Source organism: Mustela nigripes, chromosome X (assembly GCF_022355385.1).
Source record: "Mustela nigripes isolate SB6536 chromosome X, MUSNIG.SB6536, whole genome shotgun sequence".
Classification (NCBI taxonomy): domain Eukaryota; kingdom Metazoa; phylum Chordata; class Mammalia; order Carnivora; family Mustelidae; genus Mustela; species Mustela nigripes.
In genome coordinates, this window is record NC_081575.1 from 82,622,249 (window position 1) to 82,634,694 (window position 12,446).

Here is a 12,446-nt window from a genome sequence, read left to right on the forward strand (position 1 = left end):
GGGGTCCCCAATGGGTTACCACTGAGGGCTTTTATGGTCTGTCTTTTATAGGAAACTGACCAGGAAACTTGGCAAATTTCTTGTCAATATCATGGTGGATTTTTGACAATCATGTCTATATTTAGAACACATCTGGTGGACTTAAAACTGTCATGAGAGCAAACAAGGTGTTCATGTAAAATATCTCCACATCTGGGATTTCTGGGAGCCTAGTTACATAACTCCCTGCCTGACCCTCCTCTCCTTTCCTCCTGCCTGTCTCTCCCTACCTAGCCTTGCCTCTCCACTACTCACTACATCCCTTGGAGCCCCTTAGCATCTCCAGAAGTTGAACTCCAGACCTGAACTCCAGAGACTCCTGTCTACCAAGAGGTCTACTCAAAGAAAGATGGGCAACTCCTTCACAGGGCAGCCCCACTGCTTTTCTCATTGAGACAGGAGGCAAGTTTTTTCCACCTTATGGCACAGACTGTCTTCCAAGATGGCATCTCCCACGGAGCAGTGCCATTCATTCTACTACACCCTTATTCTGAGCCAAACAGAACTGGGGATGGTAAGGAAACTTTCACAGCCAGTAAGTAACTTCACCTTGCTGACTGTGGAATGCAGTTTCACAAGTGCTTTTGAGCTTGGACATGAGACACCGCCCCCCACCCATTTCTCCCATAGACCCCACGGTGTTAGAGGCCAGAATTCAGAATGGAAGAGGTTCTCAGGGGGCGTGGGCTGATGGTTTTGCAGTAGCTGCCTATGTGGTACTGTAGCCTGAGTGATGGGGGGGCATTAGAGTCAGTGATGGGGTTTCTGTGGATTCAGTGTTGGGATCTTTTAGATCAGATGCCCAGCTAATTATTAGTCAGCCTTACTTTTTCTAATTTTAAGCATTAAGGCCATACATTTCCATCTAAGACCCATAGGATTCGCTATAGGGTATTATTATTCATTTCCAAATATTTTTTTAATTTCGATGATGGTTTCTTTCATTTCACACGTCATTCTGAAGCTCGTTTCTAATTGCAGTAAACAGTTAATCTTTTACTGATTTCTTTTTTAAAAAGATTTTAATCTATTTATTTGACAGACAGAAATCACAAGTAGGCAGAGAGGCAGGCAGAGAGAGAGAGAGAGAAGCTCGGCAGAGAGCCCGATGCGGGACTTGATCCCGGGACCCCGAGATCATGACCTGAGCGGAAGGCAGCAGCCCAATCCACTGAGCCACCCAGGTGCCCCCTTTTACTGATTTCTAATCTAATTTCTCAGTGGTCAGATAATGTGAATTGTACCATGAATGTTCCTTGAAACAAGTGGAGACTTGTTTTATGGTGAACTCCTTTGCATCTTTCCATAAATGTTCAATCTATTGCTTTAAAAGACTATGTGTTCTCCAGTTGTTAGATTCGCGGTCCAAAACTTGTATACCCTCTCTGATTTTTTTCACCTGTTTGCTCTCTAGAGGGCAGTGTGATGGGGATTTTGTGTATTTCTCTTTGCTCCTGTTAGTATTTCTGTATGTGCATCTTATTAGATACAGGTGTGTGTACTTTATTTTTTTAAGTGGACTTCAAAACCAACCGAGGCTGGAACTCAGGACGCTATCAAGACCTGAGCTGAGATCAAGTTCCAGACCTTTAACCGACTGAGCCACCCAGGAGCCCTTAGGTGTGTGTATTTTTAAATTTTGCCAAATGACTCTCAAAAATGTTATACACATTATATTATATATATATATATATATATATGTAATATATATTACATACTCAATACATATATAAAGTATATGAAATATTCACACCAGCAGTGTATAGATTCCCCATTTTCCCAAATGCTCTCCAGCACTGAATGCTGTTCTTTTTCACTTTTTTTTTTTTATCATTCTGAGGGATGAATAATTATATCTAGTTCTGTTTGACTTTTTTCACCTATTGATGAGTTGAGCATCTTTTCCAGATAAATGGGCCTTAGATTCCTTCTGTGCATTCTCATGTCCTTTGTTTATTCCTCTTCTCTTCCCCTGACTTTTACATAATGAACTTCCTTGTACTCCCTCATTTGAACCTCACTGATGTCATATCTGTTCCCATATGCATTAAGATCAATGTCTGGACAATTTCTTTACATAATTTTCTTGATTTTTTGAAAAATATTTTATTTATTTATTAAATGGAGAGAGAGAACACAAGCAGGGGGAGCAGCGGAGGGAGAAGCAGGGTCCTTGCTGATCAGGGAGCCTGATCCAGGGCCCAATCCCAGGACCCCAAGATCATGACCCGATCCAAAGGCAGATGATTAACCACCTGAGCCACCCAGGTGCTCTATTTCCTTGGCTTTTTATATTTCCATGCAGAGTTTGAAATTGTTTTACCAAATTGGAAAAAATTGGAATTTTTCTTGTCACTTCATTACCTCAACAGGGTTAACACTGAAGCAGTGATGTTTTTATTTTACTATATTTCTGTCCAGGAATATTCCCTCCATGTGCTTAAGTTTTGTATTATATCTCTGAATTATAAATATTAGCTTTCTTATTCCTAGTCCAGTGCCATTCTTGTATTTTGTGGGATTTTTAGGAGTTTTGTGTTTGTTGTCATTATTAGACACAGATGTTTTTCCTTTCCATATGTTTCAATCTGCTGTCATTTTCTTGTACCCCACCACCTTAACCGAAATTCCTAATGCTAATTTTCCAAATATACAATGCTATGACCTACAACTAAAAATGATTTGCTCTCCCTTCTCAATATTTAACCAGTTTATTTCATCTTCATATTTAATTAAATTGGCTAGAGCTTTCAAAACACTGTTGTGATAGGAACAACCCCCATCCTGTCACTAGTTTTAATAGAAACATCTTCAGCATTTTACCTTTTAGTACTGTGCTTCCTGGTGATTTCGAAACTATGATCTTTGCTGAATTTTCATAGTTTCTTTCTAGTCTTGTTTTAGTTTGAGAATTACTGCTGAATTGTGTCAAATGTCTTTTTATATCCACTGATATGATTGTGATTTTTTCCTTTGAATTTGTTGATATAATTTTTAAAAACCTGGTAACTGTACTAACATTAACTATCTTTGTCTCACCTGAAAATTCAATTCAGTCATGTGGTTAATTTGGTTTTGGTACTTGCTGGATTCAAATTGCTAATATTTTATTTAAGATCTTAGCATCTGGAGGATAAAATAATCTGCAGGTAACTGCTTGTTTGTATGAAGACTATATTTTTCTAAGGTGAGGTTATAATGCTTCATAAAATGAATTTGGAATATTCCCGGTTCTTCTTATTGCTTGAAACAGGGATTGGCAAACTTGTAACGAAGGCAGCCATAGACAATATGTAAATGAATGGACATGATTGTTTTCCAATAAAATTTAATTTACAAATACAGCTATGGACCAGATTTGACCTGCAGCCCATAATTTGCCAACCCCTAGTCTGGAACTATTTAGAGAGTATAGAAATACTCTAAAAAAAAATCCATATGAAGTCAATTTCATCCTGGTGTCTTTTTTTGTACTTTAGTTTTTACTTTGAAATAATTGTAGGTTCACGAGGCATTGCAAGAAATAGCACAGAGAGCTAGAGTCTTTTAAAATAATGCACACACAAACTTCTCAACTTCTGCTCACTGATCACTTAGGGTTTCTTTTGTTGTTTCTTTTTTTTCACACTAATTTGGTTAGTTTATATTTTGCTGTGGAAGCACCTGTTTCACGTTTATTTATTTATTTATTTATTTATTTATTTATTTATTTATTTAAAAGACTTAATTTATTGGAGAGAGAGTGGGAGAGCGCACCAGCAGGGGGAGGAGTAGAAAGAGACAGACAAGCGGACTCCCCGATGAGCAGGGAGCCCAACTCCGACTCTATTCCAAGACAGTGGGGTCCTGACCAGAGATAAAGTCAGACATTTAACTGATCGAGCCACCCAGGAGCCCCTCACCTCCATATTTAAATGTTGCTACAGAGTTGCACATAGTATTCTACTAGAAATAATATTTAATGGAATATCCCCTCTACTTATAGTATCTCCTCATTCCTAATACTGCATTTCTTTCTTTCTATCTCCTTGATCAGATTTGCTAGTTCATTATGTAACTGATCATTTCAAAGGATCAGTCCTTCACTTTATTTATACTCTCCTTGTACATATCACACACACACGCACACAGGCACACACACGTATAATGCATTTGTTTTATTTGTATTGATTACTACTCCCTGAGGATTTTATTAATGTATTTTTGTGGTTTTTTTTCCTAATTGCTTACGTTGAGTACTCTCAGCTTATTTATTTTGAGGTTTTCTCACATCTTAATAGCAAGACCATGTAGGACTGGAAATTTTCTTATAAATATAGCTTTTGCTCTGTCCAATAACTTTTAAAAATTTTTTATTTATTTGACAGACAGAGATCACAAGTAGGCAGAGAGGCAGGCAGAGAGAGAGGGGGAAGCAGGCCCCCTGCTGAGCAGAGAGCCCGATGTGGGGCTCGATTCCAGGACCCCGAGATCATGACCTGAGCTGAAGGCAGAGGGTGAACCCACTGAGCCACCCAGGTGCCCCTGTCCAATAACTTTTTTTAAAAAATATTTTATTTGCTTATTTGACAGAGAGAGAAGGAACACAAGCGGGGGGAATGGAAGAGGGAGAAACAGGCTTCCCGCTGAGCAGGGAGCCCGGTGTGGGGCTCAAACCCAGGACCCTAGGATCATGACCTAAGCCAAAGGCAGATGCTTAAGCACCGAGCCAGCCAGGCACCCTGTCCAATAACTTTTCAAATGAAGTATACAGGAGTGCTGTGTGTGCACCTGGGTCCAGTTTTTAGTTTTTAGTTATATATCTCTTTTTAGTTAATGTTATTGTACTAAAAACACATACCATAAACTTTGTCATCTTAACCATATTACGTGCAACGTTCAGTAGCGTTAAGTAAATTCATATTGTTGGGGCACTTGGGTGAATCACTCAGTTAAGGTTAAGCTTCTGCCTTCGGCTCAGGTCATGATCCCAGGATCCTGGGATAGAGCCCAGAATCAGGCTCCCTGCTCAGGGGGGAGTCTGCTTCTCCTTCTCCCACTCCCCCTGCTTGCGCTCTCTCTCTCTCACTGTATCTCTCTGTCAAATAAATAAATAAAATCTTTAAAAAAGAAAAAAGTATATTCACACTGTTGGGCAACTACTCTCCAGAACTTTTTTGTCTTGCAAAACTGAAGCAGAACTAATCCATGTGTAGTGTATAATATTCAAGCTACTCAGAAATATAAAAATAGTATAATGAACCCCTTTATACCTATCACCCATGTATAATAATTCGCAACAGTTATGAGCATATCACCAATCTTGTTTTATTAACTACTGCTGGGTTTTTATTTAAAGCAAATCACTGGGGCGCCTGGGTGGCTCAGTGGGTTGAGCCGCTGCCTTCGGCTCAGGTCATGATCTCAGGGTCCTGGGATCGAGTCCCGCATCGGGCTCTCTGCTCAGCAGGGAGCCTGCTTCCTCCTCTCTCTCTCTGCCTGCCTCTCTGCCTACTTGTGATCTCTCTGTCAAATGAATAAATAAAATCTTTAAAAAAAAAAAAGCAAATCACTGAAATGACATTTCATTCTTCCTTCAGTATCTGTCTCTGTTTTACAATACCATTATCACACTTAATTAGGGAAATGTATTTAATAGTATTGATCAGGTGTCATATCTTTACTCACTTTCTATCCATTCTTCTATCAGTTATAGAGAATATTGTTGAAATCTCCATTTATACGTGTTGGCTTCCCTAATTCTTCTTGCAAATTCTATCCGGTTTTGATTCATGTATTTTGCCTTTTTTTTAAGTTTTAATTTTAGGGCACCTGGGTGGCTCAGTCAGTCAAGCGTCAGCCTTAGGCTCGGGTCATGATTCCTGGGTCCTGAGATGGAGTCCCGGGTTGGGCTCCCTGCTCAGCAGGGAGCATGCTTCTCCCTCTCTCTCTGCCCCTCCCCCCTGCTCATGCGCTCTGTCTCTCTCACATAAATAAATAAAATCTTTAAAAAAATAAAAGTTTTAATTTAAATTCCATTTAGTTAACAGTGTTATATTAGCTTCAGGTGTACAAGATAGTATTTCCACAGTTCCATACATCTCCCTGTTTTGATTTTTATTTCCCTGATGCTGAGTGATGTTGAGCCTTTTTTCATGTGTCTGTTGGTCATTTGTAGTTCTTCTTTGCAGAAATGTTTGTTCATGTCTTCTGCCCATTTTTTTTACTGGATTATTTGGTTTTTTGGATGTTGAGTTTGATAAGTTCTTTATGGATCTTGAATACTAGCCCTTTATCTGATCTGTCATTTGAAAATATCTTCTCCCCTTCCATGGGTTGCCTTTTAGTTTTGTTGACTGTTTCCTTTGCTTTGCAGAAGCTTTTTATCTTCATGGTTCAACATTTGCAAATCAATCAACATGATACATCACATTAATAAAAGAAAGGACAAAAACCAACCAAGAAGAGGTTGCCGCCTGTGTTCTCCTCTAGGATTTTGTTTGACTTCCTGTCTCACATTTAGGTCTTCCATTCGTTTTGAATTTATTTTGTGGATGGTGTAAGAAAGGGGTTCTTTCTTTTGCATGTTGCTGTCTGGTTTTCTCAACACTATTTGTTGAAGAGACTGTCTTTTTTCAATTGGCTATGCTTTCCTGCTTTGTTGAAGATGAGTTAAACATAGAGTCGTGGATCAGTTTCTGGGCTCTCTAGTCTGTTCCATTGGTCTATGTGTCTGGTTTTGTGCCAGTACCACACTGTCTTGATGATAACAACTTTGTAATAGAGCTTGAAGTACAGACTTGCGATGCTTACTGTTTTGGTTTTCTTTTTCAACACTACTTTGGCTATTTGGGATCTTTTCTGGTTCCATACAAATTTTAGGATTGTTTGTTCTAGCTCTGTGAAAAATGCTATTGGTATTTTGATAGGGATCACATTAAATGTGTAATAATGTTTGTTCTTCCAATCCACAAACATGCAATATTCTTTTCATTTCTTTGTGTTTCATTTGATTTCTCTCATAAGTGTTTTATTGCTTTCAAAGTAAGGATTTTTTAACTCTTTGATTAGGTTTATTCCTAGGTATCTTGTGATTTTTGGTGCAAGTGTAAATGGGATTGATTCCTTGATTTCACTTTCTTCTGCTTCATCATTGGTGTATAGAAATGTAACATATTTCTGTATTTGACTTTGTATACCATAACCTTACTGAATTTGTGTATCAATTCTAGCAATTTTTTGGTGGAGTCTTTCATGTTTTCCACAGAGTATCATGTCATCTGCAAATAGTCTGACTTCTTCCTTGCTATTTTGGATGCCTTTTACTTCTTTTTGTTGTCTGATTGCTGAGGCTAGGACTTCCAGTACTATGTTAAATAACAGTGGAGAGAGTGGGATGTCTCTGTCATGTTCCTGACTGTAGAGGAAAAGCTCTCAGATTTCCCCCATTGAAGATGATATCAGCTGTGGGTCTTTCATAGATAGCCTTTATGATGTTGAGGTATATTCCCTCTACCCCTACTTTGTTGAGGGTTTTATCAAGAATGGATGCTTATACTTTGTCAAATGCGTTTTCTGCATCTATTGAGAGGATCACATGGTTCTCTATTTTTAAGATTTTATTTATTTATTTGACAGAGAGAGAGGGAGAGAGAGAGTACAAGCAGAAGGAGTGGCAGGCAGTGGGGGAGGGAGATGTAGGTTCCCCACTGAGCAGAGAGCCAGAGATGGGGCTCAATTCCATGATGCTGGGATCATGACCTGAACCCAAGGAGACCCTTAGCCAACTGAGCCACCCAGGTCCCCAGATCATATGGTTCTGATCCATTCCTTTATTAATGTGATGTATCATGTTCATTGATTAGCAAATATTGAACCACCCTTACAAACCAGGAATAAATCCGACTTGATTATGGTAGGTGATTTTTTTTTTTAAAGATTTTATTTATTTATCAGAGAGAGAGAGGGGGAGAGAGCGAACACAGGCAGACAGAATGGCAGGCAGAGGCAGAGGGAGAAGCAGGCTCCCTGCTGAGCAAGGAGCCCGATGTGGGACTCGACCCCAGGACGCTGGGATCATGACCTGAGCCGAAGGCAGCTGCTTAACCAACTGAGCCACCCAGGCGTCCCATGGTAGGTGATTTTTAAAAATATTTTGTTGGAATCAGTTTGCTAGTATTTTATAGAGGATTTTTGCATGTATGTTTATCAGAAATATTGACCTGTAGTTCTCCTTTTTTGGTAATGTCTTTATCAGGTTTTGGTATCAGGGTAATGCTGGCCTCACAGAATGAATTTGGAAGTTTTCTGTCCTTTTCTATTTTTTGGAATAGTTTCAGAAGAATATGTATTAGCTCTTTTTCATGTGTTTGGTAGAACTCACCTGTGAAACCATCTGGACCTAAACTGTAGTTTTTGGGAAGTATTTTGATTACTGATTCAATTTCATTGCTAGTTATTGGTCTGTTCAAATTTTCTATTTCTTCCTGATTCAGTTTTGGGAGGCTATGGGTTTCTAGGAATTTATCCATTTATGCTAGGTTGTCCAATTTGTTGGCACATAATTTTTCATATTTTCCTATAATCCTTTGTATATCTGTAGTCTTGGTTGTTATTTCTCCTCTTTCATTTATGATTTTGTTTATTTGAGACCCCTCCTCCTTTTATGAGTCTGGCTAAAAGTTTATCAATTTTGTTAATCTTTTCAAGGAAGCAGCTCATGGTTTCATTGACCTGTTCTATTGCTTTTTTTAGTTTCTATTTTGTTTATTTGTGCTCTAATCTTTATTATTTCCTTCCTTCCACTGCTCTTATGTTTTATTTTTTCTTCTTTTTCTAATTTCTTTATGTGTAAGGTTAGGCTGTTTTTTTAGATTTTTCTGGCTTCTTAAGTTAGGCCTATATTGCTTAAAAATTTCCCTCTGAGAACAGCTTTTGCTGCATCCCAAAGATTCTGTACCATTGTTTTTTCACTTGTCTCCATATATTTTTTTATTTCATTTTTTTACTTCTTGGTTGATCCATTCATTGTTATTAGCATGTCACTGAGTTCTCTTAACCTATTTTCATTTTTGTTATTCTTTTTACTCTCTCCCATTCAGTTTGATTGCTTTCCATTACTCTGCCCTCCAGGCTGCTGATCTGTTTTCTGCTCCCTCAAGTCTACTATTTATTCCCTCTAGTGTATTTTTAATTTTGGTTATTAAGTTCTTCATCTCTGATTGGTTCTTTTTTATGTTTTACATCTCTTTGTTGAAAGTCTCACCAAGTCCTTCCACTCTTTTCTCCAATCCAGTGAGTATCTTTATGCCCATTACTTCAAATTCCCTATCAGGCATAATATTTATCTCTGTTTTGTTTAGCTCTCTTACTGTGATTTTGTCCTGTTCCTTAATTTGGGACATATTCCTCTGTCTCCTCATTTTGTATAATTATCAGGATCTATTTTTATGTGTTAGGAAAATCTGCTACAGCTCTGCTCTTGAAAATAGTGGCTTTATGAAGAAGGGGTCCTGGAGTGTCTCCTGCAAAGTGTCCAGCAAAGTGTCTGCTGTTCACCAGAACCTGGCACTTCAGGGGTATTTCCTATGTGTGTTGTGTGTGCCCTGCTCTTGTGGCTGAGCCATACTTACCTTCAGTCCAGTTACCAGCAGTAGCTCTCTTTGTCTGTCATGCAAAGGGTTTGGTCCCTGTGTTGTCCATGGGCCAGTCTGGGGCTGTGTTGGGCTTGAGCTGAATCAGACCAGGCATTTCCCAAAGCTGTAGTCAGGCACTTGTCCTGGGTTACCCTCTGAAATGCTGTTGTTGGTTAACAGGGCCTGCAATCAGACCAGATGTATGCCCCAACACACTGCTGATGCTGCCATTCAACTGGTGTGATTACCTTCCTCTCTCCCTGGGGCAGGAGTCACTTTGGAGGTCTGCTGGCCCTTCTCAGGGATGCTTGCCAGGCTTGCAGCACAACCTGGGACGGACTCTTACCACTGGCATATTGGAGGTCTTGTGCACAGGAGAATGTGGGGGTAGGGCACACAGTGCCAACAAGGTCCCCACTGGTCTGCCACCTGAGGGGATCTGCAGCCACTTGGGGAAATTTCTGCTGAGTGCAAGGGGGCTGGAGGGGGTAGATTCCCAGAAATGTGTGGGTGCAGGACTTGCTGTTAGCAAGCTAGGTGGAGAGTGTTCACACTGGGCTGGTTCCTGCAGGTGTCTGTGTTTCTAGGCTGGGAGTTGGGAGAGGAAAATGGTGCTCGCCAGCTCCTTTGCTCTTGGAATAAATATCTTAAAGATCCTTGCCCCTCCAGCACGCGTTCTGACATTATTAAGTAAATTGTCTTCCTGTATACCCAGGCATTTTCAAGCTGCTGTTTCTGTGCTGTATCTCGGTGGGGCTGGTGTTGTGCTATCTCTTCAAGTGTGGGGACCCCATTTCCTCTTGCTCTCTGGCTCTCCCAGAGCCTAGCCGCTGATTTTTAAAGGGCTTAACACCCCTGCTGATTGTAAAAATTCACGAAATCAGGCCTGTCTGGTCTTCAAAGTCAAATGTAATGGGGGATTTGTCTTCCCAGGGTGGGTCTCCCATGCCTGGTGCGCCTGGTGTGGGGTTTACTCCTCCCCCTCTCTGAACCCATAGTGTCCCTCCCTCCAGGGACAGTCCCACAGATCCATTTGTCTCCCAGCTGTGTCTCCAGACGGTTCCCACCCTCTTTGTTGTGGCCTCTCTATTTTTTTTAGCCATGGAGAGTCTGTTCTGCCAGTCTTTGGGAGCGTTTTCTAGGATATTTACAGTAATGAGGGTATTATCTAGGTGTATCTGGGATCCTTCTACTCCACCATCCTTCTGAGAAGTCTAGTTCCTTATTCTATTGACTCATACAGTAATATCTTTTCTCCTTGCATTAAAGCCATCCTGTATTACTATATTTACCTATGTAAAGGGACATTTCTCTCAACTATTCAATTCCCTCATTCTCAGTATAGGAACTGGACTCATCATTGTCCAAATCAGAAAATTTTCTCCCCTTCTAAATTCTGCATTCTGAAATTCCTACCCTTATTTCTCTTTCTGAAAGTACTATTTAAATGTCCTTTCTTTTCAAGTCCCATCTATGTCACCTTAAACCACATTTATATTTTATCACGTTTGGATTATTCTGTCCTTAATGGAATTATCTAATTCCAGTTTTTAACAAATTCATTTTAGGTACTCTTGACAGATTTCATTACCTGAGCCATAACATTTATCTTATACTTGCTTTACGAAATAAAATTGCAGTTACTCCCTATTGTGCAGCACATAATTATATTCTCCTTGCTGTGAAAACAGGCCACATACTTCCCATTTAACCTTATATCTATATATCTTCCATAATGTATGCTTGACTTCAGTTTTTTTAATGTTTCCTCCATGGCAAATTCCTTTCTGCCTCTAGGCTATTGACTGTTTAGGGCTCTGACTCTTTAGATACAGGTTCTCCTGTTCCATAAAACTAGTTCTTAATTAATCCAGCATCTAATATTCTTTTCCCTTCTTCACCCCCATCCCCTAGAAACTCAGAACAAAGAGAAACTTTCCCCCTTTATTTTATTTTTTAATTTAAAACTTTTGCAGTGGTAATACACTCACAAAGTTTGAAATGTAGAAAGTGTGAAAGAGTGCACAGTGAAAAATCTCACTCCCAACTTTGTCCCCAGTTCTCTTCCCCAGGGCTACCAGTGCTAATCATTTCTTAGGTATCCTTCTGGAAATATCCATATACAAAGAATATTTTTTTTGAAGATTTTATTTATTTATTTGACAGAGAGATCACAAGCAGGCAGGTGGGGGTGGGGGAGCAGGCTCCCCGCTGAGCAGAGAGCCTGATGTGGGGTTCCATCCCAGGACCCTGAGATCACGACCCGAGACAAAGGCAGAGGCTTTAACCCACTGAGCCACCCAGGCACCCCGTATAAAGAATATGTTTTTTTTTTTAATTTTAAAAAAATTTTTAATAGACATATAATGTATTTTTATTCCCAGGGGTACAGGTCTGTGAATCGCCAGGTTTACACACTTCACAGCACTCACCATACCACATACTCTCCCCAGTGTCCATAACCCCACCCCCCTCTCCCGACACCCCTCCCCCCAGCAACCCTCAGTTTGTTTTGTGAGATTAAGAGTCACTTATGGCTTGTCTCCCTCCCGATCCCATCTTGTTTCATTTATTCTTCTCCTACCCCCCTAACCCCCCACATTGCATTTCCACTTCCTCATATCAGGGAGACCATATGATAGTTGTCTTAAAGAATATGTTTTTAAATTGTGTGGTATATGATCCTTTCTTTCCTAGATCCCCTTTTTTTTAAGTCATTAAAGGAATGCAAACTTATTCTTTTTTTATTTAAAAAACTATTGAAATTTTTATTGAGATTGATTTTTTTAAAAG